The sequence below is a fragment of the Lissotriton vulgaris genome, chromosome 3_1 (genome assembly GCF_964263255.1).
Source record: "Lissotriton vulgaris chromosome 3_1, aLisVul1.2, whole genome shotgun sequence".
Lineage (NCBI taxonomy): Eukaryota > Metazoa > Chordata > Amphibia > Caudata > Salamandridae > Lissotriton > Lissotriton vulgaris.
The window spans coordinates 1,454,094,532-1,454,114,168 of NC_141689.1; the positions used below are offsets into that span (position 1 = coordinate 1,454,094,532).

General features: G+C 43.4%; 1 protein-coding gene and 1 pseudogene across 1 annotated transcript in view; one reads left to right on the forward strand and one right to left on the reverse strand.

Moving 5' to 3' along the window:
* The window catches only part of CCSER1 (coiled-coil serine rich protein 1), a 2,474,954-nt gene that overhangs the window by 41,547 nt on the left and 2,413,770 nt on the right, over nucleotides 1-19,637 (forward strand). The window lies entirely within an intron of this gene.
* On the reverse strand, nucleotides 2,943-4,068 carry LOC147728033 (ADP/ATP translocase 2 pseudogene; annotated as a pseudogene).

Here is a 19,637-nt window from a genome sequence, read left to right on the forward strand (position 1 = left end):
ATGACATTAATCGAAGCTCCTGTGTCTATGAGAGATTGGACGGTGGACCCATCAACAAGTATGAAGCACATGGGGGATGGTCTGCGGCGCGGGACGTTGCGGCACACAAACAACACTACAAACACGTCTTCATCATCCATTCCCAACCCGTAGCCCGAGTTCAGTGGGGTAGTGTCTGCCTGTTCCAAAGGGTCGTCTAAGGATAGCTGTCTGATGGCTGCTGACACTCTGCGTTTTCCTGGGTTAGTTGTTTGTGATCTTCCACTCCTGCATACCTTGGCCGAAGTGATTTACCTTACTACACCAGGAGCAAGTATTGCCTTTTGCGAAGCATGGGCCAGTGTATGGGTGTTCCATGCCACAGTTACCACATTTCCATCTCATGGACATCTTGCAGTTGCCTGTGTTGTCATCAGGCATCTTTGAATAGCTTCTACCCTCTCTTCCTTAATTGCCGGCAGTCGTGTTGGCCCTGGGGAGGTCATGTGTCGATTTAGAGCTGCCTCCATTTCATTTGACCTTGCATTCAACAGTTCATGAAACTTTGCCATCACTAGTATTTCATTGAGTGACATCCCCGGTTGTCTAAGTATCAGACGGTATAGTAATACTGTTCTACATCCCTGTATGATCTGTGCTTTTATTTACTCTCTTTGGTCAGGGAATGGGTACGAGCTAGCTAGTTTCCATAGTTGGGCATAAAAGATGTTGATGGACTCCGACTCTTCTTGCTTTGCCTGGCAGAATTTGAAGTGCTCAAAATCAGGATTGATTTGAGGGTCGAAATGTCTGTTTAGTGCTGCTAATGCCGCGTTATAATCGTTATTGGCCCCAGTGTTTGGGAGTGTTTCGAACAGGTCATATAGCTCCACACCTCTGCAGCACATGAGCAATGACCGTTTCACTGTGCCATCTGTTTACCTCATCCCGGTAAAATAGTGATCCAACCGGCCAACCCACGATTTCCAGCGTGACGTAGCTGTGGCAGAGTCTGCCAGCTCGCTGAACAGTAGGAGGGGTGATACCGCTGCATGACCACACAGTTGTGGAGGTTGTTGCGGTGGTTGTAGGGCAGCCGCATGTGGGCCTGGGCCTCCAGCCTGGGCTGGGGTGCTCATGTTCTATGGTCAGTGCGCTCAGCGTGTTTGCCTCCTGTGACCAGTGCTTCCTGTTATCTTGGGCCTTCACCTGTGTTATGTTTGTTAGTTTGTGGGACGAGATTGAGGGACTGTTCTTTATGGCAACAGGGAAATGCTTGTACATCCAAATTTGTATTTTCTGGCTGTGTTGATTTTTCTTGTGGGTCCCTTTTTTTAGTGTTACCTGTGCTTGTTTGCAGCACTCTGGAGGGTTTCCCTCTGTTCTGTGTGGCAGTGTTCTGCTTTTCTCTTGCAGAGCACCATGGCAAGGTGTTGGAATTCTTTTCCGTGCTCCCCTCTGTGTGTGATAGAAGACGGGGGAGGATGCGCGTTTGAGCGGGCCAAGCAATGAGTCACATGGTAGTCATTCTGGCCTCCACGCTCGTTCAGACGCTGCACTAACCTCAGGGCACAGTGCGATTGGTTCCTCCGTACGGCATCGAGGGTCATCTGTAGTCGGCTTACCAGCACTCCTGCTGCTCCCACGTGTCTGCTGCGTGTGGGTGGGGAAGGTCGACTCGCCCCAGGAATGCTGCACCAGTTGAGCGCTGACCTGCCTTGATGGTGTTCACTCCTTTGTGATGTGGATGGACCATGGCAAAGCGGCGTGGCCAAGCCGAGATATCTTCAGGATGCGTCGGAGGCGAGGGTGGGATCCACCTTGTTGCCAATGTGGAGTTGCGGTAAAGTGTGCTGGGTGCCACGCTGGGAGGCCTACGGCAGGTAGGGGTGAGAAACAGAGGGCACACCGCACTCAGTACTATCATATGGGCCAAGACCTCGAGCGGTCATGCGCCCCTTTATTTAACCCTTTGGACAAGCCCGCTCTCCGGGGTCAATGCATGCTGATACATTGTGGTGTGCGGGCCAGGTGGCTACGACACTACAGCATGGACCTTTGTTGGACATCTCTGATTGAGAGAGACGCAGTGATCCGTAGAAAATATACCTGTGTTGTTAACACCAACTGTGCCTATAGTCAGAACTACTCAAATGACGCAGGTGGAGAGGGACAAATTATGAGGCATGATTGAGTAACTTATGCAGTAAGAAAAGGCAAATTATGTGGCATTTAATAGTATTACTTAATTAGTTCAGCATTTTTAAACTTGGTAACACTGTCTGGGAATTGGTTTCACCTCATTAGTACCAGTTTAATTTCTAAATATAATAATAAGCAACAGAAAGTTTACCAGTCAAGCTTTGCAATGGGCCTTCCACTGTGCAGCAACACGTGATGCTGCATTTTTTGAAACTTTTGAACCATTTGAGCTAGAAAAAAAACGTTTATGTTAAAATCTGCAGAATATATATGTGGCAGATGATGGATTATGTGGCAAATCTATAATTATGCCAAACCTGCCACAGCTGCACAATCGCATGATTCCAGTGACTCTGCTTATAATATTGCCTGCATGCGTGTATCTGTCTGCAGTTTTATATGAGGGCCTCTCTGTGAATCTTTGTGTTTTGATTGTGTGAATGTGTTTGTTGGTGTATGCTCCTATGTATGTGTGCATGTGTGTTTCTATGTGTGTCTGGGGTAGTTAATGTACCTGCGACCTTGTGGATGACTGTTGTCGATGTGTTTGTGAGCATGACATCACACAGGATACCTGCTACTTACTGTACATTCTCTGTGGCGCTGTGACATAAACAAAATGTAAATTACTCTGAATTTGTCCTTGTACTCTTTTTTTTAATTTATTTTTTAAATTCAATATTTTTTATTTCTCCAAACTTAGAATATTTAAATCGCGGGAGACAAATACAAAATATATAATTGAGTTCCACCGTAAGGAAATGATTTTGTGGAGTTGGTCAGATAAAGGTTGGTGCCCCATTTTCAACCAGTAAAATGTACCAGTAGGATTTCATAAATAAAAGGCGGTATGCACGTAGAGTCCATGAATTTCTCGGTATGTTACATTTTACAGCATGCCAGCTGGAGTTTTAGATTACTTTCTTCAACTCGTCGTAAATGACCAGCATAAAAGCACCACCCATCCCTCGGAGAACATTGGACCAGGCACCCTTGAAGAAAGCCTTGGAACCTTCGTCACAAGCAATCTTTTTCCAGCAGTCGATGGTTCCAGAGTATATGATATCCGCTGCTTTTCTGCCGGACTGCATCATCATACGACGTCGGACCGTGTTGAATGGATAAGAAGTAAATCCTGCCACTGCTGTCACTGACTGGGCAATCATCCAACTGACAAAGATGTGAGTATTCTTGGGATCGGGCAACATACCTTTAGCCGTGTTGTAGATGCCGAAGTAGGCCGCTCTGTAGATGATGATACCCTGCACAGACATTTTGAACCCCTGGTAAAGCCCCTTGAGGCCATCCGACTTGAAGATCTTAACGAGACAGTTGCCCAGACTCTTCAACTCTCGGTCTGCTCCGGCTTTCCCCACATCGTCACCCAGACGGGTACGGGCAAAGTCCAGAGGATAGACGAAGCACAGAGAAGTGGCCCCAGCAGCGCCACCCGATGCCAAGTTACCAGCGAAATAACGCCAGAACTGGGTTCTCTTGTCCACGTTGCCCAGGAAGATCTGCTTGTACTTGTCATTGAATGCGAAGTTGAGAGCCTGGGTTGGGAAGTACCTGATGACATTGGCCAGGTTACCGCGCCAGAAAGAGATGAAACCCTGCTCCTTGGGGATACGGTTCACACAGTCCATGATTCCCTTGTATTGCTTGTCTGCGGTGATCTGCTTACTGGCATGTTGGACCTGCAGCAACAGCTTGACCGTCTCGATAGGTGCCACTGCGGTCTTGGAGATGGCTGCGGCCACTCCGCCGGCCAGAAAGTCCTTGGCAACGGAAATAGCGGCGTCTGCCATGGTGAGGGTTGGGGATTATTTCTGAGTTCTACAAAATACTTGGTTCTACCCTGGATGGTTCGGGGTCTACAGGTCCAACGGCTGGCAATGTCCTTGTACACTTGATATCACAGAACATCTCTATATGTGATGCAGTACACATTGATTATATATACAACCAGTGTAGTCTGCAGCAGACGTCTATAATGATGTTAGAGCATTCCATCCACTGGTGGTAGAATGTTCTAAACAGGGAGAAACGGAAAGACAAGAATTGGAATGTTGAAGGTCTGTAGAAGCCATTATTTGCCCCGAGGCACTTTGATATCTACAGTGGAGCTCTCAACATATCATATACTTCTAATATGTAAATGTAAGTCTGTGTGTTTGGAGTGAAGCTATGATTACGTGCTGATTTTTTTGCTAGACGCTGTTATGTACTTACGTGTGTTTGTATGACGCTGAAAGTGTTCCACAATAAAGCGATTTGTATGCAAAAATCTACAATATCCATTTTATTGCACATATTACACGAAAAGCAGATTTAAAGTTATATCGTTTTATTGTGCTTGTAAGTGCTGTTACCCAGTACCATCCGTAATAATACCGCATTACAAAATGCACTGCTATATCAGATTAGCACCAGTATTAACCCCTTGCACATACTTTGTTTTCATAAGTTACCTGTCATGAAACATTTTGAATCCCCTGATCCACCTGTTTGTAACGTTTTGGACTCTAAATGAACCTGTATTAATTCTTATTAGCAGTAAAGATGATTCTGCAACAGCATGAGCATTGGAAAAGGATGGTGCTGAGTAGCAGCTTCCCATTTTCACACTGTAGTAAATCTTGCACGCAGGTCATATTGATCTGTAAATGCCACCTACCGATTCACTTATTCTATATTTCATCTGCTTATATTTCATCTGATTAAATCCCACAAATTAATCCTCCTTTTAGAGATGTGCATCATATTGCCCCACTGGAAGCTAATGACACTGCTGTGCATGGAAATGTACCCAACCGATGTAAAGCCTTTGTGAAGCTTACAACAAGGCCACAGTTAATATTTAGTCCTCAAATGATTAGTTCTGCTACTTCCTTGAGGGACCCGAAGCCTTGTGCCAGCAGAGTGTATCGCATGCCCTTAAAAGGGCAAGTCAGCGTGACGGTTTAACACAAGGCATTGTTCCCGTCGTATGCCTCTCAGTAGGAACATAAAACAAGCTGACGCCATCACTAATGCATCGTCTGCCCGCCTCGCGTCAGGAACGTGCACCGTAAAGTTAATGCTGTGAGAGATGTAATGTTTGCACCATCCATGAAGTGGGCACGCTTTGTGGAATGGGCTTCATATCAATAGCGATAAGTATCAATAACAGGGTGACAGGGTAAGACAGAGCTTTAAGTGGGATGAAAAACTGGGGGGGCTCTCAAACATTCGTGGCCAATGTAATTAAGGACGTGGCTTAAGCGCATAAGCTAAAATCTGAGCTAAGCATAGTATGCCGCCAGCTTGTATTTTGCTGTTTCTGTCATTGCATTCAGATATATGAAACAACAAGTAACATCATACCTACAACAAGTCAAGACTATTTACTTTGTCACTGGTTGCTAGTTGCATGAGATAAATAAGCAGCAACTATGGCTTGCATACAACATTAAAAAAGCTTCCAATTAAAGCCCTGGTGATACCACGACAATGTTGCTGCTCCTGAGTTTCAAAAAGAGAAGGGAAATCCAGAGAGAAAAGGACTCTCTTTAAAGGATTTCCCTTCCCCTACAAGGCTCCCCTGGCATGGCGTCATGCCGTAACTTCTCCACTAGTGAGAAGTGACTAGTGTGAGCACACGCACATTGATGTGTCAGCTGTCACTGCAGTCTGAAAAAAAATGGACGCCTGTGCCAGGGCACAAAACAGAGCCCGATAGAGACCCGTTTGAGGCCCCCTTTAGAAAACTGCTGGTGCTCAGACCCAGTGAGATCCGGCCCACTTAAAGCCCTGGGGTACGAATTGCACTCTTCCCCTCCCCCACCCAAGATGGAGTCTCATACAATTGAAAAAAAAAGTAATAATAACGGGGCTCATAGGATAGTGTGACTAGAGATTCTCAAAAAAAGTTAAAAATATGCTTAGTTGCTGTAAAATTGTAAGACTAAAAGTGAATGACAGATGAGTTCAAATATCTGCTTTTAACTAACTTTCTAAGTGCAATGTTTTGTACAAACAGCGTGTAAATTGAATAGAAAGCTAAATAAGTGGAGAAGGTGAATAATATTTCATGATTCTACTTAAGGGTCCCAGGGTCCGATTCACAAAAGTAAGCTGAGACAAAATCCTAAAATTACTACTTTTGGTATTCACAGAAGGCATTTAGTAGTAGTAAAGTTAGGTTTCCTAACATTACTACTACTAAATACCTTTTGTGAAGAGTCTTTAATTCAAGGCATCTGAAATGGAATTGTAAAAGCCACTCAAATAGTGTCAGTGTAAAAGCAGGAAATTACACGAAGGCCGATGTGAGCCGAGAACCCATTCAGAACCAGAAAGGGGATTGTGTGGACTACAATTCCATTTCAGATGCATTGAATTAAAGACTCATGGCACATGATTATTTGATGGGATACATTGGATTACTTATGCCCAGCCGGGTCGAAAGTATAACCGTTTTTTGGGTATAGGCTTTCATACTCATTATGTTGCAGCCCTGAAGAAGCCGAGGGTTAACACCCTAACGATGAAACACGTGTTGGCTGGACCTTGTGTTGTCATTTGAATAAAGACAAAAAGAACACTTCAAGAGATACTCGTCTCCTCCGTCTTGTCACCGTTAATCAGTCGAACTTCCACTCTACTCCATGCTATTCTACTCTACACCAATCTACTCTTTGCCACTAAACTTAACACAATGCTTCTCTAGGCCATTCCACTCTACTCCACTCTACTTTCTCCACTCTATGCCACTCCACTCTACTCTACTCTATGCCACTCTACAGCACTACAAACTATGCCACTCCACTCTATGCCCTTCTATGCCATTCTATTCCCCTCCACTCTACTCCACACCACTCTTCTCCACTCCACCCCACTCTATGCTACAATATTCTATGTCACTACACCCGTCTGCTCTATGCCTCCCGCTCTATACCAATATAATCTACACCACTCTTCTCTACGCCATTATACTCTACACCACTCCACTCTAAGCCATTCTATGCCACTCCATTACGACACTCCACTGTATGCCAGTCCACTCTGTGTCACTCCACTCTACTCCTAACAATGCCACTCTATGGCACTCTACACCACTCCACTCTACGCCACTGTTCTTTACTCTTCTGTACTCTATGCCACTCTGCTCTATGCCATTGTACTCAATGTAACTCCACTCAACACCACTCCACTCTACACCACTCTACGCCACTCTTCTTTACTCCTCTGCACTCTATACCACTCTACTCTGCCATTGTACTCTACGCCACTCCACTCCATTCCATTCTACTTCACTCTAAGCCACTCTACTCTATGCCACTCTACACCACTTCAATCTATGCCACTCTGCGCTAAACCACGCTATACCGCCTACTCTAATCATGGGTCCCACGCTGCAACTCTGGGCAATAGCTTGCTTAATCTCCACAACGGCCCCAACAGCACTGGGATGCCTGGCTTCACCTTGGGGGTGCCCAGGAGGGGCATCTCGCAGGGAGAGCCAGGAAGGGTTCCACAGCGTCATACAGCGCCAGGACGCCCCGTTGCTGGGGCAGATGTGCGCTTTACAAGTATACTACATTTACATTTACATTTAGTCTATGCTGCTCTACTCCACTCTACTCTATGCTACTCTCCAGTCTTTTCTGTGTCACTCTACTGTAAGCCATGCTGCTGTACACCACTCCACTCTATGACACTCCACTCTTTGCCACTTGACCCTTACCACGCCACTCTATTCCACTTCTTGCCACTCTCCTTTACGCCACTCCACTCCATTCTGCGCTACTCCACACCACTCCACTCTGCACCATTCCACTCTATGCCACTCTACTTCACTCTCTTCTGTGCCACTCTCCTCTATGTTTCTCTACTCTGTGGCACACCACTAATTTTTGTCCATGCGCAACAGCAGCCGTACTGCTGTACAACATGGCTAAAAGACATTTGCAAAACTAATAGCTCTGAGATACGCAAGACCTATTGGCTTTGCCAATCCTTGCTTAAATGGATTACAAGGCTTTCCTCCTGAAAATTCTTTGGGATTGTGGTGTTGGGTGAAAATGAAGAGCTTGCTCTTGTGTAATGTACATTTTTAATAAGAAAACAACATGTATTACGTAAAATATACTGCACTGAAAATTGCCCCGAAGCATGTTCTGTTCTTACAGAAATAGCACAAGATGCCATCTTGGAGGCTGGTCACACTGAAAATCAATGGCGCCCAGAATGCCGGTCAGTTTTATATTTCCAGTAAGATATTCACTTCTCGGAGTGTTCCCCCGGAGCACAAATTACGAAGAAAATAATGAATAAAAGTGAAACTAGGGGGTTAAAAACGAATGTGAACATACGTGAATCACGACAGTCTAGCGGAATTGAACAAAGATTTTGCTCCTGTAAAACAAAAACAAAAAACACGTATGCATAGTACGAAGATTTTTCACGGTCCCATTTTATAGTAATGACATGTAGGAAGGCCTTTCATTTAATATAACGCTATTTACCAAAATACGGGATGGATATTGCTGACCATTTTCAAAAAAATGTGCTCTAAGTTTATAAACATGCAAATAACGTTAGATGAGATCAAAACAGTTTACAGGTTTCGAATTTAGAGAACAGGGCTATCGCTTAAGTTATAGGAAGGATAACAAGTCAAGCTTTTGACAGTACGGCAATCCCTCAGGGCATACATACTGCAGGCTCACTCGCACGGGAAAAGGTTTCCCTCAGGTTACACTGGTGACGGACTCCGAGTCAGGCCACAGTCTTCGGGCTGCAGACATTTGAAGGCTCGAGCCGTTTTGCCGAGATAAAGCGTGCTCAGATTTCAGAGAGCAGCGCTATTGCACTGGCTCAGACTTCCGACAGCAAAGCTGTCAGTCAGTGGCTCCACGTGGCTTGCACTCTCTGGCTTCTGACAGGGAGGCCATGCCGCTGATGACATCGCGTAAGCAGATTTAATGGGTGAGGCCTATGTCAGCAGAGATAACCCTCGGATTACCTGCATTTTGAAGTTAACATCTTATACAGAAGAACAGTCCCTCGAATTAACCAGACATCTTGACACTAGGCTTTGGACAGCACAGCTACCTTTCAAATTAGAAAAATTGCATTGATCCATAATCTGCCAGATTTTGCTGTAAAGTGAAAAGTCAAAGATATCCCTCTTGAGTTTTAGCATATGATTACATAGATTGCCCTGAGTTTGGATACATTTGAGGTTCAGATAACAGAATTTCATTTTCTTGTATACACAGGCTCACAACAACAATAGTGTCCTTGAGGTTAGTAGTTTTTTTCCTTCAGATTTTTTCTCTCTGACATCAGATAAACTATCCCTCAGGCACTTATCTGGAGAAATGTCTAATCTCCCGACAAATAGATTATCTCATTTACAAGTTGCTGCGTGTGTCAAGGCTGGGTGGGACGAGGAGCACCATCTGGAAGCCGAACGCGTAGGGCAAAGTGAATGGATTTATTCTGCAGCAAAAAAGGTATTGCGAGTAATCAAAAGCAAAATAATGACTTGGAGATACAGAATAAGAAATGGAATCCAAGATTGAGATGTGAAGGTGAATATCTCCAAGAGTCCTTAGCTCTAGCTGACAAGATCAGTTTCACAACAAAACTGAAAACTCAGCATTTTAAAACCGTTTTTAACCTATATTATACCCCTGCAAGAGTGCCCAAATGGGGAAGTTGCTGAAATGGGAAATGTAAAACATGCGATACGGAGCAGGCGAATATTATACACATGTTTTACTTATGTCCAAAACTGACACCTTTGATACAGGGGATAGGTGGATTCTTGAGTAACATTATTAAGGTGCCAGTGAGTATTACCCCATTGATTGTGATGCTGGCGGGTAGTAGAAGCTGAAAATGATCTTAAAAATCAAAATATCTATTTGTATGGCTCTGGCTGTACCTACACTATGCGTTGCATCAGATTGGCTAAAATCAGTTGTACCTAGCATTGATTTGTGGAGGTCTAGGCTTCTTGCAGTTTATAACATGGAAATGTCTCGGTTTAAACTCAGAGGATATAGAGGACGTCTACAGATGGAAAAGATTTTGTCTCTGGTAACAGAATGGATGGGGATGATCAGTAATGGGCTATTAAGTACACTACTTCTTGCTGCATATGAATGAATGAATACGCACTTGTATAGTGCATAGCTACCCAAGGGCATCCCAGCGCATCCTGTGACACCAATCATCCATCACTGCTCAAGCAAAAAGAAGAGTCTTCAACTGCTTCCTGAATCTAAGATGGTCAGACTCAAGGCGAATGGAATCAGGAAGCTGATTCCAAAGTTTGGCCGTGTTATAGGAGAACCACCGTCCTTCAGTCCGCGTCCGTTTGATCCTCGGCATAGTCAGCAGAAGTTTATTGTTGGATCTCAAAGTCCTCTTGGTGTCATATAAATGCACCATGGACTGAAGCAGAGCTGGACCCTTGCTGGAGATACACTTGTGAACAATACACATTGCCTTAAACCTGACTCTTTCCGAGACCGGAAGCCAATGCAGTCGGCCAAACGGTAACTTAGCCGACTTACGTTTCGGGATGTCCATCAAGAGACGCGCCGCACGATTCTGCGCTATCCGAAGTTTCCTAATAGTTCCCTGCTGTGCACCCATATAAACTGCATTTGCGTAGTTCAACCGCGATAAAATCAAAGATTGGACCACCGTGTGCCTGGCGCCGAATGGTAGAAGGGGAAGAGTCTTCCGCATCATCCTGAGCATACCATAACAATTTGCGGCCACCTTGCTTGCTTGAGCCTTAAAATTCAAGTTACGATCCAGCCAGACCCCAAGACTCCTAATTTGTATCTTAGGGACAGCGGGCGAACCAAGGCAAATGGGCCACGAAGAATCCAGATTATTAGGTGCAGCATGACCAAGAATCATAATCTCAGTCTTTGTGCCATTTAATTCAAGAAAGGACAAATCCATCTATTCGGAAACCCTTGCAAGACATGCCCCTAGACCAGAATCAGCTTAATCTTGCTGATTAAGAGACACCACTAATTGGGTGTCATCAGCATACGTAACAGTATGGATCCCCCAGGGAAGTATCACCTCTGCCAATGGCCTCATATAGATGTTAAACAAGGTTCCCACCTTGTTTAACATATATATGAGGCCATTGGCAGAGGTGATACTCCAATAAGGATCCATGGGGGACGCCACACTGCAACGGCCTCTGGTCGGAGAGTGCACCTTCTTCAAAGATCACAAAGGACCTGTCTGAAAGAAAGGACTGCAGCAATTCTAGGGCAATGCCTTCAACACCCACCTCCTTGAGTCTTTGGATCATAATGTGGTGATTCACAGTATCGAAGGCTGCGCTGAGATTCAACAGAATAATTGCAGCGCAGCCTCCGTTGTCCAAGATTTTCCTTGACTCTTCTACCACAGCAAGAAGAGCGGTCTCCGTGCCCTGTTGATGCCTGAAGCCGGTCTGAGTAGGGTGGAGGTAATTATTCTCCTCAAGATGAGCTGACAGTACAGAATTGACATGTTTTTCTGCCAATTTACTCAATCCAGGCAACAAGGAGATCGGGCGATAATTAGACCAGTCATCAGGGTCTAAGTTACTTTTCTTGAGAAGGGCTTTAACTCTAGCTTGTTTCCAGGAACAAGGAACCTGTCCCGTTGAAAGAGACACATTTATTACGTCCAGTATATGACATTTATACTGCACTAGCACTTTAACTTATCTATGAGCATCTATTGAGTCTCTTTTTATTTTATGAATCCACCACATGTAAAAACAAAGAAAGTAATTCATGGACTATGTTATATATACTGTAATGAATTTGCATAAACCTGTCTTAACGGGTGCTACACTGAATGCTTTATAAAATAAAAATATAAAAGCTTTTTTTTTTTAAAGTATTGTGAGCATGTGGTCTTGTGCTTCCTTACCAAACATTAGGCCACGCTTACTAGTAGATGTGTTGTTGATTATTCAAATCAGTATTGTGGTTCGCTGAATGCACCACATGTCGCAGTTTACACCAGCTCCAGCCCAGGCGAGGAGTGCACGGGCCCTCCACTCTGTGTGCATGTAGTTTCTTGGGAAGGGCCACTTTCTGAACACGGCCAGTGCAAGCACTCGGAGTTACCCGTAACTCCGTTCCCAACAACGTACCAATGGTGGAACAGTGTTCCTGGCCAGTTTTGCGTCCCTGATAGTACAGATGTTTCAGCTGTCTTTTCCTGATTTGAAATGTATGAATTCAGATAGCTTACTTTGATTTTGGAGCTCACCACTGGGATCTTTTTTTCTTGAACCTTTAGAAAGACGTACTTTCGTTGCTTGTGCTCTAGATTAAGAAATTCACTTGTGAAAAGGGAAATAGCTCAGCGCAGCACGTTTAACTCTAATGTATGACATACAAGATGACGTTGGCTGTCTGAGTAAAATTTCTCCAATAGGCTACCCGTGCGCTTCCCATTGGGCAATTGTGTCTGCTTTAAATTTTTTGTTTTAAACGTGTACGCATACCTTTTCTTAGATTTCCGAAGTTAACATAAGTCATGAACAGCCATGGTACCATTATGTGAGAGCCTAACTGAGAACAAATATAGTCATTTTATCGACTTGTATTTACCTAGAAGGATTTAATAAACAGATCGGCTTCCTTATTTTGAGGCTTGTGTCTCACTTGTTTGTTCTTGAACCTTTACTGCATATAAACATGAATTCAGCGAGAACTACACCCCCTTGGCAAAAACTATCTTTTCCATTGCTTCGGGCTATATATTAATGGCCTCAATCAAACACTGCCTACTCAGAATCACTGCAAAGATAAACAAGCATTTGCAATGCAATAGGTCTCGCATTTGCAAGAGTTTAAGCTATTGACATTGTAAATAGCAATGCCTTTTATTTATGTTTTTAAAATCAACACATAAATAAAAGGCGATGTCATTTACAATGCCAATAGCTCAAAGTCGCTAAAATACAAGACCCATTGCATTGCAAATGCTTGTTTCCACTACAGCCGGTGGTGTTGTGATCTAAGGCAATGTACGCTGTGAGAGCACTACCAAACAACATCCACATCTCTTGCAGTTGGCTTTTTTGGGGGGAATTTTATATAGCGCAAACTAGACCAGAAGGTTTTGAGAACTTTACATGAGAACCAGTTGTGTTACAGATTGACACATTCATTTTGGTAGGCACGGGGATATTACGTGATTTGCCCAGAATCACAGGATGTTGAGCGTCCCTGCCAAGACTCAAAGCCTATTCCCCAGCTTTGAGGTTGACCGCCTTAGCTGTCAGGCTTCATCCTCTCTCCTTATTTGGGAGGGTGTGCATGGAGCCCTCTCCCTGAGCTGATTACATCCTCTCCCCATGACTATTAGCAGACTCGCAAGACAGCAAATCCCAAGTCTCTCAAAGATGATCAGGGATACAGAGGTTCTCCTCATATGGCCCAAGCCTGTGCGAGGAGCTGTCCCAGTACCTCAGACTAACTCCTTCTCCAGCACCTCAGGAACAACTTTAAATCTCATCACGTATCAATCTTCCTGTCTCCCATGGACCGAGTCCCCTTCCTGTTGCCTTCATACACCTGTACAATATGGAAATTAACCAGAGTCATGAAGGTGCCCACATATGAGCCTTGTAACTCTGTGTGATGGTCACTTTGTAAAGTGCTATAATGGCTTCCAAGCTACATAGATACAGCTAATAATAAAAAAATCAATAAAATAGGTGCACTTGTAAGACCTCTCCCAAGGCTGTGCATCTGACTTAAGGTTATTTATGTGATCTATTAGTTCTGCAAAGCACACACAGCCAAAAGTTGCTATGAGCAAAACCCTTGGTATGCACAGACCCTCGCCTGGATCTCGCTGTCCAAGCTGTACTGCTGTACTGATGGTACTACCAATGCTCGAAATAGAAATAAGCAAACAAAATGACTTGTGAAACAGCACATGCTCCATCTCAGGCGAGACCTAACAAAATTACTCTTCAATATCTCTAAAATTGGGTTTCATCGAGTGGAAGCAGGAAGGGTAAGTCTGGAGAGACAGTCATGAAAAGCAGTTGAGATCAATATATATATATATATATATATATATATATATATATATATATATATATATATATATATATATATATATATATATATATATATATAGATATTTTAACTCTGCGATAAAGAAATTACCAACAAGGACAAATGTGACAGAAAACCTGTTCAGACTTACGCAACTGGACTCAAACTGGATGTATTTTGAAATATCTTATGGGGTTAAGGCAACTGCTACAGAGATATATGTGTACCTAGCATTTTTTCAGGAATTATAATGAAATAATGTACTTGCTGGAGAGATCTGTGTTTTCTCTAGCCACAGTTTTGTCTCATAGCAGCCTGCAGCACAAGCCACAAGAGGAAAGATACACTTTCTGACCGCCGTGAAGGTGGTCACATCCTGCTTAGGGAAGCGGAATCTCCCACTCCGTGTCGGACGGTCCCGTTTCTGACACGATGCAGGTCAAACGGGCATATGACCAGCATCGTAATGGGGTCCATACTGTCTAAGTAGAAAATACTCTGGCTCGTGGCCACAACAGAGCTTCCTTCAATCTGCAGGATAAATGGGATTAGAACTAGGTCCACTGTTTAAGAATCATAAAACACTGACGTCACATATCAGCGGGTTGCAGCACAAGGATCTGGTCAGCATAGCATAGCAGACATTGATGGAGAAATCAATGGGACACAATGCCTCCACCAGACATGTTCTGGAGGATGTAAATACAGAAACAGACTTTGGCTGGTGTCATGTCCCCCCGTTTCTGATCCACACAGATTTCGGACGAGGATTAACTTCAGCAGCGACATGGGCCCAGGCAATCTCTTCATTCAGTAACAGCAGTTATACCAGCTATCTACAGGTCTACGTTGATAATGCTCCAGCCATTCTTACAGCTCCTCCAGTTGCTGCCACCAGCAGCACTGATATTGGATGTCACTGACAAGAGTCTAAGGTGGGAAATGTTCCCAAAGAAGAGCCTAAAGCCTTATATGTAGGGGCAGTGGTAAAGTACTGTCCATATCCTCTGATTAGGGGTTTTTGTATCCAAGTTGTGTGGCTTTTGTGATTCTTGGGGGAGGTAGGGATGGTGCTGGCATATAGGACTGAGGGCAAGGGGCAATTCTTCGAATAGGGGCTGTGACTTTGGAGTAATGGTTTTCAATCTCCATGAAAATGTGTGAAAGTGCAGGTTGGTTATGATGTTATTGCCTCTTGGGTGTTTGAACAGTGTATCGTTGATTGGATATGAAGGAACATGCTACACGCTTCCTTGCTTATGGTATATTTTTTTCACAGAGTTTTTAAAATCGGTGTCATTATTTTTCACGGTGGCCGGGATGACTGCGCTTAGTTATATTCGCATTTCCTTTTACAGATTGACACGTTAGCATTTCACACTAGCACCTTTCACCCACTAACTGGTATTTATCGTGCACTGTGTCTTTGTCAGGCAAGATGCCTGTCGGCAGTGGCGGCTCACAGAGGGAGTGCTGCTTACGGTGGGGTGAGGTATGGTGGGGTAGGGGAGGGGGTGGGAGAGGGGAGGGGGAGCTGCAGGATTGGGGAGTAGTGGAGTCGGACATACAACGGCCAGGAATAAAGTAAGAGAATACATAAATAAAACTATTTACCTTGCGCTCGCTGCATCGCCAACTCAACGTTGCAGCGAGCGCAAGGTCAATTATTTAATTTATTTATTTACTTACTTTACTCCTGGCCGTTGTATTTCCAACTCCACTACCCACCCACCCTGCCCCTCCCCCGCCTCATTGCCCTGCAGCACTCTCATGGCGAGCCGCCACTGCCCTCGGTACAACAGTACTGTGGTTGATGAAAGACACACGAGTGCAGTTTTACATAAAAGCAACATTAATCATGTCTCGGCAATACTGTATTCTCTTTATGACATATGGGAGCTGGCAATCCATGTATAAAAGTACATTTCTTATTAACAGTCAAGTTGTGATGTCTATAATCACGTGTCTTAAAGCAATTACATAACTGCACATCTGTAATAAGGTATTACAGTCGAGTTCTGACAGCTCAAGGCCAGCTGCCAGAGAAAGCAGCCACAGTTAAATGCACGTACGGAGTATTGTATCATCTGCAGTTCAAACAAGGAAAACAGGAACCCACATTTCCTTGTTCTGATAGGTTTTTCTAAAAAAACTAGTTATCAGAGTAAAGAAGATATTCATCACAACATTTAAAAAAAAAATGTAATGCTTTAGGTTGATAATGAAAATATTAAAATGTTTCTATCTGTTTGCAAAAAATATGAACTGCTATTTGATGCTTTTAATTTTGCAATACAGCTTCCACTTTTATTCGTAATGTCTGCACTGAATATGAAAGTCCAAGACACCAAGGAGATAAGTGGTTTGTGAGAGAGGTGATGATGTGACCCTCTATTATAAGAAATAAAATACTGTTTTCCGTAAAATAAAATGATATTGCAAGTCACCTCGGAGTTCCATGACGCTATGAATGAACTCCGCCTTTGTTCTTATTCCTCTACATGGTCATGAAATTCCTCAGTGACTCACAATATCCTTACAATGTACGGTAGGTGATACTTTATCCCATATATGTGTACTCCGTGTCAAAGACAACACACCATTATTGCGACTTTTTGCTCCTACACAGTCTCAGTGTGAACTCATTAGATAGCTGCTGACCCAGTTGCATAATCATTTATTTTACCAGTGAGTATATTAATGAGACATTTCTGTACTCACTGGTCCTTATGCATTCACCTAGCATTTCCACACTCTCGTTGCCTCGTGAGAATCTAGGTCTGCACCTTTCATGGTGTGATCTTGCTATGATGGTCATGTGATTCATGCATTTGTAACATGGGTTTTGTTGTTGAACATTGTTAGAACTGGCTATTTCTGGTAGGCTAAGGCTGACGCCAAAGCCAGGCAGAAACCACCATTCTAGTCAGGGCAAGGAAGTCACACGCCAAGATAACCCCTGCTCACCCCCTGGTAGCTTGGCACAAGCAGTAAGGCTAAACTCGGAGGCAATGTGTAAAGCATTTGCGCCAGCACACAACAGCAACAACATCCTAGGCACACCACAAAAGGAACTCCACACAAGGTTATTATAAAATAACTTTTGTATTGTAAAAAAACATCAGATAGTATCACACAAAATACATGGTGCCAACTGGCACGGGCAATATTCACAAGGGATTATGTACAGGACAGGGCCACATGGGCCACTGTCAGAATCAACACTTTTAGAAATAGAATAAGTATAGCACAAGATAACAGTTATAAATCACAACCAGTAACTACTGGTAAAGGTAGGTACACACTACGCAATACTAATAACCATAGGCCTAGATCACGCATGGACAAATAACCTCTCTAGTATAACTATACTAGGCAAAACAGCACCACCTAAGAATAAAATACATTTAGGGGTATAAACAAGAACACATTACCCATGTTGCATGAAACACATTCAGAGGAGTAGTAAAGGAAAAACACATGATGCCTAAAAACAGTCAGAGGTGTAAGACAAGGGAAACACATGATGCATAAACCTACACATTCAGCGGTGTTCAGAACAAAGCACATGATGCAATAAAATACATTCAGAGGTGCAGCGCAAGAAGACACATGATGCTTTTCGTTTCAAAAACTTTATTCGATTCAAAACAAAAGAATCATAAAAGTCAAACAATTTCATTTGCAAGCATTTTTCAAGTTAATTTTTAAAAAACAGTCTTACAATTATAACACTAGACTAATAAAACTCGTTAGTTAATATAATCACAGATAAAGACCCCATAGCTTTTACTTTCAATCAAATTAGATGATTTCATAAATTCTTCGTACCGGGGCATACATTGAAGGGCAGGTAAAATAAATAAGAAAATCACGATGCAACAATATACAATATACATGATCAAAGGGTCAGCTTCTTGGGGCCAAATTTAGCCATACCGTTTTCTAATCAAAAGTGACACCCGTATAAAATTTAACATTGCACAGCAGACACCAGGTGAAGACAGAGATAATAAATAATCGTAACCCTCTTTATAATGGCATGGTTGCTTTTCTTTAAGGATCGGCTTAATAAACCTGGTTCTCGGGTCCTTATATAGGGAACAGAAAAGAACAATATGCATCGTGCTTTGGCTATCTTTGTTATTACAAGGACAGGGGGGCAGTCTCTCACACCAGCCCCCCTGTTTAGGAAACGCAAAAAGAAAGTGCAAAATCTGTAGCCTAAACCTTGTCAAGTAGAATCGCCATTGCACATGGTTTGTGAAGGTTAAATAAAACTGGTGCTGCAAGGTAGCCTTAGGAACGTAAGGGCTAGCCAGGGAGTTCACAAACGGTGACTTCCAATAATTTGTTTTAATTACAGCTTTGATATCTCCCTGTATATTTTCGGGGTTGTCAAAAATGTCACCCAAGCCTATTTTATGGAGCATTTCATTTACATAAGATAGTCAGGGGATCTGTTTCATGTTTGCCAATTTTAAACAATCCCGGAGGATATCTCTAGTGAGCTGTAAGTCCTCTGATAGCCATATTTTGCCTCATAACAGTAAAGGGGAAAGGCGAATGGTGTCACTCACGTAGCTTAGACCTATTTCGTTATGGGCAAATCTGTTTGAGGAGCCTGGCGGAATAGCCAATACACGCTTTAAAAATGTATTCTCCATAATCTGTATCGTGTCAGGGCTTTAAGTCCCCCAGACCCCTGCCCCATAAGTAGCAACCGACAAACATTTAGCTTTGTACAAGGTTTTTAGATGTATAACAGGTTTTTGTCCTAGTTTGCCACAGAAACGAAACAGACCCTCTATAGAGCGACTAGCACTTTGAACTCGAGTCTGCATTAACGGGGCCCAGCTTAGTTTGTTGTTGAAGAGGTTTCCCAAATAATTAAAATTTTCAACCTTTTCAATGATGGAGTTATTGACTACAAACTTTCTAGTTTTGGTACCCTTTGGGCCACACACCATAGCAAAGGATTTGGCAAAATTTACCTTGAGGTCTAGGTCCAACATAAATTTATGAAAGGCATCAAGACAGTGCTGCATGCTGTTTCCTGTGAGTGTCATAAGTACCGTGTCGTCGGCGTAAGAAAGCATTGGAATGCTCCTGCCGTTGACCTTTGGAAAATCATGACAGTGGTCCAACAGGTATTTTTCCAGACCATTGGTATACACAAGAAACAAAAAAGGAGCTAATATGCATCCTTGTCGAACGCCCTCAGTTGAGAGGATAGACTTAGTTTTCTCTCCCCCTGGCCCAAACCTTATGGCTACAGTAGTGGATTCATGGAGTCTACGGAGCAAGGTGACCAAGGGTTCCTCGAAGCCCATGACCTCCATCATTTGCCACAGCTTGCTC